The following is a 15,669-nucleotide window of genomic DNA, read 5'->3' on the forward strand; positions in this document are numbered from 1 at the left end:
AAAGATATCACCTCCTTTGGTGAAATATAGTAGACTGACAGGATTAGCAAGTGTGATTGGGGACAAGAAGAACATATATTCCTGTCTTGCAATGTTGCTGCATCCCAGTTCAATAGACGGGATTTTGTATTGGGGTTCCAAGGCACTAAATGCAAACATCAAACAGTCCTTGTCCTCAGTGACCCACAATTAAAATCAGATGAAGAGCAAGCATGGAAGGAAACACAGCAGAATGATATCAGAGCTTGAAGCAGAGTATGACTAACCTAGGTAGCTTTCTGGGTGAGGGCTGACCTCACTGATACTGTCTTCTCTTTCTCCTTACTTGTCTCTCTAACCAGACTTACACTTCCTCGGTCCACACTTTGCTCTAACCCTAGATTGATACCAGGAGGTATGCCTCCTGGTGCTACCAACTTCTGTCCCTCAAGCCCCTGATGGTGCCTCCTCACAACAGAGTTTGTGCTGAGAAAGCTCAGTAGCTTTTCTTTCCCCTTCCTTATTCCACATTTAAAGAGTAATAATACCCCTCACCAGCTAGGAACTCTGACCACAGACAATTCTGCATCTCAATTTTCTGTGGATATTATGGATAAAAAAAATGACATTACAAATCACTTTCAGGTTGCAAAGTCAAGCACTAAACAAAGAGGAAGTGCTGGAATTAAACTTGCCTGCAAAACCTTAATTTGGCCCTTTTGTGCATAAGTATTATGATCTAGACTTTAATTACATGAACACAGACTATTTTTTCCACATCTAAATGCATAGATGTGCAAATTCTCAAGCAGTTGACTTGATTACAAGTATGCGTAATATAAAAGTTCAATAGTCTATTGATATTTAGTCAGATTGCAGAAATTCCACATATTCATCGCAGCAGCTGACTATATTTGGGTACTATGCCAAGAGCTGAACAAACGAAATCAGATTACTGCAAATGACAAGCAACAAATAGCCAGGAAAAAAAATGGTAGGGCCACAGGAAAAGACAGTGTGGTGAATACTAGACAACTGACTGAGGTTCAGCTAAAACAAAGCAGGAATTCTAAAGCATCCCACAAATAATACTTAATCTTTCCTCTAGTCCCAGCAGAACAGACTAATCAGCACAGCAGCCACTCTATACTGGGTAGCTCCAAAGACTAAACCATAAAAATGGGGTCAAAGTGGTACGTTTGAGATACACACAAAAATTAGAGCCGACAGCTTGGCCTGTAGGTCTTCTTCCAGCTGAAGAAAAAAAATAGAAAAAGGTTAATTTCAAGGTTAGAACTAACCTTGTGCTGGTTTTTTTTGTTCACCAGAGCCCAAAGCAGAGCTCATGGCCAACATGTCACCTCGAATATTCGTTGCCATCTCAACTGTGAGTTTAACATTAACCTTTTCTCTTAAATTCTGTACTCAGAATGCTATTGCACTGTGGATTTTGTTGCAGTGTGAAGCAGCTTGGCTTAGTCATCTTTCAATCACTGGTCAGCTAAGCATAACGGCTTTTTCTTTTTAATATCTAAGAGAAACACATGCAGACACAGGAACAATTTTAGTTACTACATGATAAAGGGATATAGCTCTGTTTTGATAGATGCTTTATACCTTATGCTCAGTAATTAATGCAGAAGCCTGGCCCTCCCTCAATGTGCTGGAGAGAAGTTAGAGATCAGGCCAGGCTGGACGGGGCTTGGAGCAACCTGCTCTAGTGGAAGGTGTCCCTGCCCGTGGCAGGGGGTTGGAACTGGAGGAGCTTTAAGGTCCTTTCCAACACAAACCAGTCTGCCAGGCCTGGCAAATTCCATACATTGCATATATTGTATAGGTAATAGGAGAAGATTCATTGAATCTTCAATCCAAGTTTAAACAAATCATCTTTTCCTCTAATATATTATTTTCCTTTTACTTCCTTTGTCACTCCAATTCCTCAGTTTACTCTCCACAGCTTGACATATTCACCCTACTTCCAGAGGCAAGAGATGTGCTCTGTGTGCCTTGCAGATCACTGTATACACATTTCCCATGCATGGCCCTGTCACCTTTGTATTTTTACCTAATCTTAAACATTCCTGTGTGGGAAACTGAAGTGATAAGGCATACTGTATGGCTTCTGTTGGAGGACAGGGGATACTGGCTCAGCTGTTTATAGAGAGGAGAAAGGAGCTCTACTCTGTAGTGTTATAATCCAACTGAAAGCGTACTGTAGTTTCTGCCTGCACTTTAGCATAGGACATGGGTGAAGGTGCAGAACAAAGACTTCACAATTTGGTAGGAACAAATCAGAAGTCCTTCATAGGAGTGAGAAGAGAAAATTCTGTGTGGTGTATGAATGTAGCTTAAAAATAAACTCTATCCCATTAAACCATTAAATGTAGTCATACATTGTAGTCATACACAGTCATACATTGAGACAAATTCTATGTATTTGATTTTCACTTTGTTCATATCATAAAAGCTCGACTGAGATCAATCAGTGAGGCAGTATCAGTTATCCTGCTGCCACTTCAGAGCAGTTTCAAGCACCAGGAAAAGTTTAAGATGATGTGTTGTAGCTGCATGGCTCATATAAGTTCAGTTCCTGGCCACATGACCTCCACATCAAGATCTTTTCATAACTAATCTTCATAGAAACTAGAAAGGAGAGTACATCTCTGGATATGCCATTATACTGTGCTCGGCTACGCTGAAGAAATGGGAGGTGGCCTCCCAGCCCAGCAGTGTGGGTATCAGCAGCTCCAGCTATCTCACAGTATCTTGGTGCTGCCAATACATGAGTGCATACCCACTCCTGGTCACATCCCTTTCAATCAGCGGGGATGCTCAAAGAGCTACTTCCAATTTCAAAGCTGCAAGTTGCTCTGAACAACAGGTTTATTCATATGAAAATCTAGGAAGGATTTTAGTATAGACCCGTTGTGGTTTACTTAAGGTTTCTTATATTGTGTTATCTTCAGTTATATGAATATGTGTGGGAGTCTGTTCTCATTTCACACGCAGAACTCCCATACCCACCTCATTAAAAATCTGATACCCAAATTGTCCCATTTGAAAAGCATAATGTCACTGAACTTTTCCCCTTGACAAGAGTGTCACTAGCATTTGCCATAGCATTTTACAGTACATCATGCTGGCCTGCAGGATTGCTTGAGCCAACACCACTCATCTCTCATGATAATATGCAGTGTTGGGCATAAACCCACCATATACACAGTACAGCACGCATGTCTGGGCCGGGCAGCTTGTTGTCTGAATGTCTGCTTGACTCTTTAAAGCATGGGAGACTTGGTCTTTGTTTCAAATTACTGAACTGAGACTTCTGCTAATTTTTCTGTTACATCAGAAAGTCAAAGAGAATTTCACATTGCAAATAATTCTCTTGGCTTACAGACTACAGCGTACAAACATAGTCCACAGGGAAAAATCCTACAGGGCAAAGCTGTCAAAAGCAGTGTCGCTCCCCTGTTAGTAGCAGGGCCATGTACAGGGAATGCCAAGGGCATAGCTGGACCTCCGTGTGCTACTAGGGGAATTTATGTGGTGCAATTAAAGCCAGGAAGGAGAGTGATGAAGGTCAGGAAACAAACATTAAATCTTGCTACCTAACAGTGTTCTTATCTTGTAAAGGAATATTTCATGGTTGTCCTTAGGAAGCCTTACAGCTATGCTGTGTTTTGAAATGGGATATGTTGGGAAGAGCAGCATAAATCAGCTAACAGTTATCCGCTGACAAAGGGATTTTTCTTTATAGGTGATAAAGCAAGAGCAGAAATCACAGAAACTTAGGTGTGTAAGAGAAGAATCAAGTCCATGGCATGGACTCTTATTTATTCTTTTTTGTAAAGGAAATGTGGTGAATACTTTAAGGTTACAAAAGATGGGATGGCTGTAGGCTCTCCTAACAAACTGAGAGTTTCAATTCTAGCATATGTTTCTAATAGCTGAAAGTTCACTACAGCAAAATACGTCCAGCATTTTACAGAAAAATCTGCTTCAGTTCGGAGCAATCCTCCATTCACATGTAAGATCAGTGTAGCAAACGGCATGAGGACTATCTCATTAAAGAGTATCTCATTAAAGCTGGCTATGGACTCATGCCACAGCCTCTTGGCAGAGCAATTCCAAAGACTAACCAGCCCCAATTCTAAACCATCATCCATAATGCGCAAAAAAGTAGATGCTCCTTTGATAACGCTTTCTTTAAAAAAGTAAGAAATTAAGGCAGGAATAGCTTCCAGTTGGTTTCTTAGGTTGGTGATGTGTATTGTCCTGTTTCGTATGAGGGGAAACATAACTATAACTGCCTCCTGTGACCATTTTCCATTCATGAATTGCCAGGTAGGGAACAAGATGGTCATTGTTCCAGCAACAGAAGAAGCCAGTGTGGAAGGTACTGTCTCCACAGAGGAAGAGAGTGCACAAGTATCTTGGGCCTATTCACAGCAGCAGTGATGTTCAAGCTTATTTGCAAAACCCTTCATGTTTTCCAGTAAGAGTGTCTGTGTAGCAAATAGGGTTGAATTCAAAGAGTTGGGGTTAAAAGGATGAAGAAAACAATATCTTAAGTATTCCCACATATTGTTGCTTGTCCTGTGACTTGAATCTTCTGGCTTGTCCACTGACCCAAGATTTCATCATGTGTACCCAAAGGCTGCCACAATCTTTTCTGTATATTGCAGCAGGTAAAGCTATTCTATTACTGTTCCAAGACAACAGTTCACGGAGCTTTTGTAACTAGCTGAGGATGACATTTTTACAGGATTAACAGTTCCAATAAAATACACCCCCAGCTCTGAAACTCAGTTTAGAGTGCACCATAAATGAGATGTGACAAAAGAAAACATGAGCTATTAAAAAGATAAAGGAAAAGGCCTCTTAATTAACTTAGCCTCAACTTCACCCTCCCATAGTTCCATTAAATGTTGAGTGCAGTATGCTACTGCTGTGTAAGTGGAAGGTAGGCTGCAGTCAGTATACTGCCTACAGTATATACTTCATGAGATTAGTACGACTTGGTATGGTCAAACACTAAATCACAGTTTCACTGTGACCTAGCAGTGACTGGAATAAGCTCCTCTGTGAAGAATGCATCTAGCTCCAAGTATACAGTACGTACAGTTACTATTTGTACATGACTCTGTTGTAAGAAGAGCATAGTGACTAATAATTTTCCTCCGTGAAACAGCTTCTGAAATGTTTATTTGTGAAAGCAGCAGAGTGGTCTTGTTTCAATACTATTCAGAGGAGGACATGTCAAGGGCTACACACCATCTCTTCTGTGAAATGATTCTATCTGAACACAGAGACAGTTATGTTTCTTTCCAAGCCTTGTGTTTAGCTGCAGTACACATTAGATCAGTCTCCTTACCCCTCTCCCACAAACCACCAAACGAGTTCATTATGATTTTTTCCTGAAGAAAGCAGTAACTCTGATTTCTATCCCAATCATGTCACAGTACTAGTGCCTTAAAGCTAATGTGAAGGGTTGCTTAGCAACTGCACTAAGCCTGATGGGATCATCCTGCTACTGATTTTTGCATTGATATTTTGGTTCTCAAGGATGCTTTGTAATAATGAAAGACAATATTAACCCTGTTTTCTTACCTCAGAATTTAATTGATGCTTTTGCTGGAGTGAAAGCAACTGCTTTCCAAAATGTCTAACTATTTTGTCAGCTCTTTTAGGGTATTTGGGAACAACATATATAGCAATGGGTCCATCAAAGGAAACACAAGTTTCAAACAAACAGCATCTGGAGATCTTACTGATCCCTCTTAAATCTATACGAAAGCCCCTATTTGTGATGAAACTATTGCTGGGTATGACTTCTGAGTTCACAGAACAAAAGCAATTGCATGCAGTCTCTGCTGGTGACTTTTGGAAGGTCTGTATCAATCATCACCACACATAATAATTGTGTTCAACATTGACTAGTTAAAGAGAAACCTGTTAAAGAAAGAGTTATCACATCCTACAGTATCCAAAATCAAACAAGAAGCTGAATGAATTGGACAACAAACAATACACTTATAGTGGAGGACTACGCATTAGTAAGCAGTTCAGTTCAAGGGGATTGCTCCAAGTACACGTAAACTCAATTATGTTTTATATCAATACTGCTCCACAGTAACAACAGTCTTACACTCACTGTAAGGCCCAGGAATTTCTGTCTTTAAGAAAGCAGAATATTATTCTTGGGGTAAGAAGTGGCAAATTCATGTTCCATCCTGCCCCAGCCCTAATGTAGGATCATCTCAAAGATACTAATACCCTATTCAAAAGCCATTGCTGAGCTGAGTGGATGACTTTACCCCTCTTTGTTTCTGCAGGACTTGGTAGAAAAGTCATAGTTGTTGAGACAATAAATATTTTTCTGCTATCAATACTAAAATGCAAAACATGGACAAACATCCTGGTGCTCTCGGCTCCCATGGCCAACATTAAGAATCAATGGGGCTCAGGCAGAGGCAGGTAAGTTATAGAACTGCCCGTAACCAGTAAGATGTGCAGTAGATCCTAGCAGTGTGTCTGAATTTGTGCTTGAGCAAAGTTTTAGGACCTCCATACATATGCAACTTCTAGTGACTGTTCGCACAAGACGCAGGCTCATTTCAGAAGTCAGGAAGCTGCTTTTTTTGAGAAGGTTAGGATCTGCTGCTGTGAATGTCTTTAATCAATGAGGAATTTGAAGCCCCCTATAACTGACAGCAGGCACTTGAATACATGCACAGACAGGGCCTGAGCACTAGATATCATATCCAAGAGGTACAATAGTAAGATGACTCTTGCTAGAGCTTCAGCACAGTGAGCCAAAGGTGCAGTCTGCATTACTTCATGCTACCCTGTCAGATACAGTTCCTGGCTACCATGCTTCTGATGCTACACTAAGGCTAGGGATAAAAAGTTGTCAACATGCTCGTCTACAAGCTGATGTCAGATTGTATTATTTAGACTAAAGAGTATTCTAAACCAAAAAGCCCCAAAGAGCCAGTTCAGATTGACTTTGCAGTAGCAGTGACATAAGTATTGTCTGGTGGGAAGTAGGATTAGGCCATCCACTAATTCAACATGGTAATCAATTAGTTCCTGTGGAAAATGACTGGCCATCCATGACCTTAAGTTACAGGCACTGAAGTAGTGATCTCCACAGCTCTCCACGCAGATTTCAGGCTCCCTCTCCTCAGATTCTGAAAGCCATGGCAGGTTCTCCTCCCTGCCCTTGCACATGCCCTGTGGGCACGCTGCTATGGACTCACACCGAGCTTGAGATCTCTCTCTCAGGTTGCAACCTGCAGCCCAAGGAAATCAGCTGGCACCATTCCCTCTATTTTGATAACAGAAGCAGCTCTCTTTAACAAATAAGTTCCAAACAGAACAAGCTGTTTGACAATTACCATCTTAAACATTTCCAGCCATCCTCAAAACACCGTGGCAGAAAAAAAAAAAAAAAAAAAAAAAAAAAGCAAAAAAAGCAAACTTTCAATCAACAGAAAATAGATGATTGTTCTAAAATGACAGCTTTCGTGCTGTTTATCCCAAAGGATCCTCAGAGCTTATGGAGTGTGAAATAAATTTGCCACTGGTTAAAAATGTAAATTCTTTAAATACATAAAACCCTAATGAAAAGGCTTGTAACATTTCCCTTTTCCTGATTCCCACTTTTCTCTTTTATCTTCCTAGAAGACATTGATTATAATTACAGTGGAGACTAAAATGTATGCTTGATTTTGTGTTTAACAATTATTTGGAAAGTAAAACGGGCTCTTCATGCATGCATGTGACTGGGCATGTGCATGTGCTTCTGCACATACATGCATATATGAATTGTGCCATGGCTTTTAAAGAATTCTAATGCACTGAGTACATTTCATATTTAAATGCAAATAATTTGTAGAGACCACACAGAAGAATGAGTCTGCCTATGGAGATGAGAGAGAAAAGCTGCTTTGAGATTCCATCACCTCCTTAATGCTTTCAAGATGCAGAGTAATGCAAAACAAAGGGCCTGACTCTGCCTTCCCGGAGAGGCAACGAGGGCTCCAGGATCAGTGCCACCGCCTGTCACTTTCTGCTCATGGTTAGTAGGAGCTTGTGATCATCCCCAACCCCAACAGGGTTGGCTGTTGTCAGGTCAGAGCATGCTACAGCTCGTGCCTACTCTGCACTGCCCTGCAGGCACAGGATGCAAGCTCAGGGCTGAAGGAGCACACTGTAGCACAAGACTCAGGCTTGCAGTGGGACCAAGTGTTTGCTAGTTTAGTGGACTGGTTTCAGGTGCCTTTTCTCTTTTAACTAGGATTTCCCATTTAGCATATCGCTTACTGAAGCAAGGAACTAAAAAGTAAAACTAATAGTTTGCCTGACTGAGAGCTGGGTGAAAAGAAAGCAGTTAGGACCCCTCACATGTCAGTCCTTTACGTGCAAACACAAACAAGACCAACTCCGTACTTTAGATCACAGAGTGTCTGCTTCTGCACAGGTGTGGCTTTGGTGGGTGCTGGATTAGGTGTAAAAGCACTTGGTGATCCTTCCCTTACAATGGTTCTTCCCTTAGGAATGTTATCAGCACAGACCCTGTGAGCAGGCTCCCCGAGTCCTTTAACAGCCACTGCACATGTGCAAATGAAGTGTGCAGCACAAAGCAGTGAGCCCAACAAGACTCTCACAGGTGGAGTAGTGGGTGCAACGTGCTGGACTTAAGACATACACAGCATCGAGTTATACATACAGAAGCCCAGCAGGACCAGAACACAGGGATGTGCACTGCATTTAGGCAGAAGCCTGGCACAGCCAGGACACATCAGCCTTGCTCACATATGTGGGGTCCTGCCTGTTCTGGTAATCTCAATGTTATACCATAGACTTTGCAAGGGGCCCTAAGGTTAAGCCTGTTTCTACCCCAACACATTACGATGATCTTCAGATGTTCAACTACTAGAACTCACAGGCTGCACAGGCCGTTGGATGAGAGAGCTGATGATCTGGGCCCTAGTCCCATCACTCCTGCTCACCTGCTGTGTGTACAGCTGTGTGAATAGTAGCTTTCATCTCATTCTTCCTTGAGAAAATGAAAACATCCTTCTCACATACCAAGCTTTCCTTCTCACACTTAGTCAGGTCACATTCTCTTGGAATGTATCTCTAAAGACTTCTGGGTGTCAGATTGTTTGAGATTAAGTACTCCAAGCAGGGTAGAGACTGTACCCAGACTACTGGAATAGCTTTTAGAAAGAACTCTCCTATGGTCTGTGCCTGGATCTCCTTTTGAACAGCAGCACCAAGTTCATAGCAGATGGAATCCCAGGAGGAAACAAGCAAGCACATAATCAGTTCTAGGGACCAGGGCTTGCCCTTATTCTTGAAGCTCAGCTCAGAGTGGTAATTTGTCTTATGTAAAGGTGGAAGATTAGAAGGAAAGATCTCCTTTTGGATCCTTTTCTAGGGGCAAAAGGTACTAGCAATGACTAGTTAGCTTTATAGTGCAGAAGCTGTAGTTGCACTGAACTCTGAGTCAATACACAGGCTATCTATGTTCTTGTTCCTCCCCTTTTTTGTAATTATTCCCAATTCATACTGGAAAAGGCTAATGATGAGAGAAAATTAGTTATTATCCTTTTCATTTCATAATTAATGCTCTCTATCCTCATCAGTAGGTGTCTATTGTGGAATTTCCTATACTTTGCTTTGCCCTGAGAAAATACTAAATTAGATAAGTGACTGTTCTGCTCCAGCATGGATAACCCTACATCGATGCAGATGTGTGAAGCTCCATGTGAATGCACAACCAGTAGCTGAATGACATCAGAAATTTGCAATACATTTTGAATGGCCATCTGTGCAGAAGGTATTACTGTAAAGGATACAGGGTAATCTTCTTTGGAGCAAGGCAGCCACACAAAGAGCCAGGTCCAGAGATCCCTTTATTATGGAGAAGCTCAAGTTTTGCTTTGGAGTTAGCAATCTAGATCGTAGTTTGGGTTGGAAAGGACCTTAAGATCACCTAGTTCCAACCCCCTGCAATGGGCAGGGACACCTCACACTAGACTTCTCTGGCCTCTATTTTTATAAAAACCAATGTTCTTGTTAGGCTGGTGTAACTGGTGATACATCTTGCACACATTTTCTGTCTTTTTCTAAAGCATGACTCGTTTTTGCAGTCAAATGGGCAAGCATCAGCATTACCATCATTAGAAGTGTACCATCACCTTCCTTTAGAGCTGACAGAGACAGAAGTAGGAAAGGAACTTGAACATTCAAATGGGGGTTTAATTCAAATTTGAACTTTGTTTTATGTCAACTTCAGACATTCTTCTCCTTTTATAATTTCCTCATGTGTGAGCTTTGACTTAGTTCATTGTCTAAATTTGTTTCAAGCATGTGGTTCACATCGACTCTGAGAGTATGAATCTAGCAACAAGCTAAAGCCTCAATCAGACCCTGCCCAAGGAGCCTACTACAGAAAAAACAAAGTGCTTGACAGTGCAAAACCACGCTCATATTTCAGTACTAGACAGGACTGCATTAATGACAAAGGAATCTGAAAAAGTGTAAAATAATTTGAACCAAACTAGACCATTTGTCACTCAGTCCACATTTGTGTGTATCAGAACTACATATGGTAAGAAGCTTCCACTCCTGAAATGATTTCTTTATGTAAAGAATAAGAAGGAAAGGTTATTCACTGGAACAGAGATCCCCATTCTCCTACTAGTACTATTGCATGGATTGAAACTGGGGGTAAATGAACAAAAAAAGACCTGTTGCAGACATGACAGCAATTCTAGGGATGTGATTTCCAAAGAGTTCATTTCAGGGTTGGCTTCTTTGCTGCCACAAAAGGATTCAAGAGTTTCTCGTGACTAGAAGTTTTTAATACCTTTCCTCCATGTCCATTCCTTACGTCAGAACATTCAGTACAGCTTTTCACTTTGTGAGAGAAAAGATTGCATTCTCTAAAAATAGCATCTTTGATAGGTTGGCTCTTCTCTCCTTGGCTGCTTATTTTCAGGATCCCTATGGGAATTCAACATCTTAAGCCCTTTTTTCCTGTGTTGTATCCGTGTGAACTTTACCAAGTACAAAGATTTCCGAGGGCACGATGAGAAAATGAGTTTCAAAACCTTAAGATGCTTTTCCTTAGGAACCTAAGATAAAGATAAATAAGTTCTCAAACATTTTTTAGATAAACCCCTGACTGGTGAACTTGAGAGGATACAACTTTGCAGGCCTGCCTCTGGGCTCAGCAGGGAGCAGTTGAGGCAGTTTCTCAGGCTCTTTCTCCTCTTCCCACATCTCATTGTTTCCATGCGAAAGAACCAGAAATCTATTTTAATAGTAGGTTGTTCTAGCTAAATACATCCATCATCTTCTGAAGATATTATATGTGGGTTAACCTTCTCTTTTCATTCCAAACCAGGCTATATTTTGCAAATACAATTTGCAATTCAGGCATAGACCAGCAAACCTGCTTAGAAGGCTCTGCATGATAGATTTGTCCAAGTTATTTCTGTTGAAAGCATCTATAAATAGCTCACGTAATGCCTCAAGTGCGTTATGGAATTATTGGAAGTTTAGCCTGATTAGAAGAAGCAAGAAGTAAAAGCTCTGAAAAAGGAGCTCAAGACTTTACATAGTAATAAAGAATGGTAATTGAAGACCTATGGGTCTATTCATGTGCTTAAAATGAAGCACATAGTCAAGTGTTTTGGTCAGCTGGAGATATTTTGTCTATGAAATAATGTTGGTCCTCATTTTCCCAATACAATAACCACCACAAAATGTTTCATCTCACACAATGTGTGTTAGATCAGAACTTTGTTACTATCAATTCATTTATTCACCAGTGTTCTCACACAAGTCTTGTTTATTCAGTGTGGATTCCCTTGCCTTCATTTACATACCCAAGATCTGGAAGCAATTTCTCAGTAGATGTCTAGAGAAAAGAGAAAAGGCAATGGTGTGCCAGAAAATAGACTACAGCATCCATGGAGCAAATGATAGCTTACAGGTTGCATATACTTCCATGCCTCATTGTCTGAATGTTCATACCAAGGTTTTGAGCAGCTCTGCAGGGACAGCTCCTCTTGCCTAGCTATTAAGCAAAAGATGCAGCTAAACACCAGTTAGTACAGGGGTTTGAAGGGCAAGGATATAACAATAGGGAGTATCACTCTTGTCATAGGTAAATACAGATAGATCTTTAGTAACTAATGCAAGCCAGAATGAATGACAGCTTTATTGGAAATTGTTTTCATGTTCACATCATGCACTAGGGAATGCTCTGTTTCTTCTGGAGCATGGAAATAGAGCAGTCATCTCACTCAAGTTAGTTATGTCCATCCTTCACAATGCTCTCTTGTGGATTCATTTAATAAACTGTTTTTCCATCTCTTCACTCTCAGGTAGCTAACAGCATGCTCTCTTTGGAGCAGTTTGATTGCATCCTTGCATGACTGCAGCCAAAAGAAAATATTCCTTTACACTGATTCCAATGGAATTTACATTAGGCCTTAAGAATCACAGAGCATTCACCAGTGGAATTTACAGGTGAGGCAAGAAATATAAGCTCATAGCATCTTATGCATACCTTCATTCCTAAATGTGGATCCATTTACTACAGTAGGAGATCGATTAGCTCTTCTGCTAGTCTAGCACATCAAAGCTGTTTATCTCACCCACCTGTCAAACCTGATGAGATGCTGGGTGAAGTGTTTCACTAAACTGGAATATATAGCTGACTCTACAAAGAGTATGTGTACTGTTCTGTGTACATGGTATTTATAGTGAGTATTTGTTTTCAAGGGATTTGCAATAGGATAGCAGGTCTGCAGAGCTCAGTGCTGGTTTTCTTCCAGAGCTGTAGGTGGCTGATTGTTCATTTGGTGGACATATGCTTAGGGGTGGACTCATTGCATGTCTTTAAAAACCTCTTAGAGTTTCTTTTTACCCAGCACAGAGTTAAAGCTCCTTTCATTCCTTCTTTTCAGCTGTGTCTGATTCACTCATCTGAGTGGTGTTGCAGGATGAGATTTCAATCTGAGATAAAAGGATTAGATGAATCTTGCTCCTTTTTTTTTTCCCATAAAACCCCACAGTCTTTAATTCTCTTTTGCTGCAAAGTCACTGCAACAGAAGAAGCTTTTATCACCATGGGTAGTGAGCTGCTGTTCTACTTGGGATCTAAATTATACTGGGTTTTAAGATGGCTACCTGCTGGAATAGCTTCAGAGGTTACAGTTTTGCATTTATATACCACAAACCCAACAAGTTCTCAGTTAAGTTTTTGCTGAAAGCCACAGACTTTCATTACCTTTTGTAATTGGGACTCTCAGGAAGAGCTAACCTGATGGCCCCTAACATCACTGAATGATACCTGTGGCCTTCAATGGATATTTGATAAGACTAGCGATTGCAGAGATGCCCCGCAAAGACGGAGAGATACCAGCTCAATCACACTGATGCAGGAAACTCCTATCATGTGCTATGGATGAGGGCATGAGAAATGAGAGGTTTTTCATATGACCAAAGATATTACATATGATAGTTAAGCTAAGCTAATCAAGAGCATCAAGTATCAACAACATCCAAAGAATGCGATTTCTAGATGTACTCATCATAGGAGAGTTTTCTGAAGTGACTGTTGTTTAATTACAGCCCAATACACATTTGTCTAAATAAATTTGAACAGCACCAACATACCCATCAACATAGCAAGTAAGAACTCTCATACTTTGCACAAGTCAAGGCCAGAGCTCAAGAGCTAAAGTGCTAGAACAAAGGATTCACTTTCCCAGCCTTCATAAATGTAGCACTGCCAGCTCTGCCTACGGGGAACATAGTGCACAAGCACCAACCTCCCCTGCAGAAGAACTGCTTCCCTCCCATGCACGGAAACATCATGTTTCCTGGTGTGTTTGCTTAGTTTCAACATGAACTATGCACTATATACATATCTTAAATATCTTAAACATATTGATGTATACATATATATACACACATGCATTTTCAGAGCAGTAGGTTTTGGCTTTCCTCGCTATGAAACCCTTGCAAAAGGCTGTCCAAGGACACCGTACACAGTCAGCAGTTTCCTTCAGCCAGACAATCAAGCTGCTTCCAGTCACTGAAGAGCTGAACATCTGTTACTTGGCAACTGGGGAGGCAATTTGGGAGCATATACCACCCTTGCCACACTCTTCTTGCAAACCTGTCACAGCCCCAGCTACTTGGTGCAAGTAATCCTTTCCATAAACATGGAAGGCTAATGTAACAAGATTATACATTTCCAGAAATAAACACTTCAACACTTATCTAAACTATAGCTAGGGAATCTTTAGTATATAATTTTCTACACAACCACTGGATACTTAATGCAATGACTGATCAGTCAAAAGCTGTTTCTAGGTCAGAGACATAGCCTGGGTAAAACATTTTAGTATACGTGAATTCAGCTCTTGGTCAACAATAGGCTGCTTGCTTTTACAGTTCACATAGACCACAGGCCTGCATGAACTTTTTGCTCTGTTTGAGAAACTGCCAATAATCTCAAAAGCCTGAAGTTATTCATATATACACAGCATGTAGAATCTACGCGTTTAATTTAAGGATTGGCTCTGCTTTACCCTTTCCAGATACAATAGGTTGTTATGATGTTGTGTTAATTTCTATATTTACTTTTGGTGCTTTGTTGTTAGTTTCCTTTATCCTTGGTCTTATGTATTTTTAATGGCATCTTTCTTAGTCCTCAACTTATTATTTCTAGCGACTATTTAGTGTTGCAGTTGAAGAGCCTACAAGCAAGATCACAACTGGTTTGGTTCTCTTGCAAAAAAAAAGCACTCCATATTTACTTTGCATTGTGCAATTTTGATGCCTTTTCTTCATGTGAAGAGGCACTGAAGATGTTCAGTCATTCAGGTGGACTGGTTTTGATCATCTTAACATCTACAACTTGGTTTATACTTTCTTTTATTCTAGTTTTTGTGACAGTTATTTTTCTGAAAGCAAAATATATTTTGCTGGCATCTTTAGATGGCTTTTCTACATTTTCATTTTTGAAGCTTTTCTACAACCTGCCTAAGTAGAACACTTCTACACACTGAGGAGAGATTTGAACCTTTTGAACATATTCCCAGATAAAGCTTTTTAAAATAGCAATCTTTTTTAAACACGTTGCTTGGTCATCAATGTCATCAATCAAAAACATCAACATGCTTCCTTGGAGTTCTATGATTCCTCATACTAACAGCTGCTTCCTGTGTGACTAACAGTTTGGCACGTTCAGACATTCAAATGTGGACTTGATAGGCAGGACAATCCACAACCTTTCTCTTCCAAGTAGGACAGCAAGGTTTAGATACTCAATGTGTTCTTCATCATCTACTTGGATAGAAAGACATTTATGTTCACTTTCTATGGAAGAAAAAAGCATAATCAAATAAGCAATAAGGAGCAAGACAAAACCCAAAGCATCTGCTCAACTATGTCATGAATTTTAACAACAGGTTTAACACCACATTTTAATTCTATGGAAGGCTAATACAAGCAGACAAGTCTACTTTGAAAATATGTATGTACATCCTTGAGATATCAGTGCACCAAATCAGGAGAGCAGCTGGCTGCACAGAACAGTTACTGCATAGGTTATCAGCTTGGGAAGAGAAGAACCAGAAAACATGCAGCCAA

General features: G+C 40.5%; 1 long non-coding RNA gene across 1 annotated transcript in view; it reads left to right on the forward strand.

Annotated features, from left to right (window-relative positions):
• Window positions 1–1,304: 1,304 nt before the first annotated feature.
• The window catches only part of LOC115614329, a 31,688-nt gene continuing 17,323 nt past the window's right edge, over window positions 1,305–15,669 (forward strand). The window contains exon 1 of the long non-coding RNA XR_003993685.1: window positions 1,305–1,366. This is a non-coding gene — a long non-coding RNA (uncharacterized LOC115614329). The remainder of the gene's footprint in view (window positions 1,367–15,669) is intronic.

Source organism: Strigops habroptila, chromosome 11, assembly GCF_004027225.2.
Source record: "Strigops habroptila isolate Jane chromosome 11, bStrHab1.2.pri, whole genome shotgun sequence".
Classification (NCBI taxonomy): Eukaryota; Metazoa; Chordata; class Aves; order Psittaciformes; family Psittacidae; genus Strigops; species Strigops habroptila.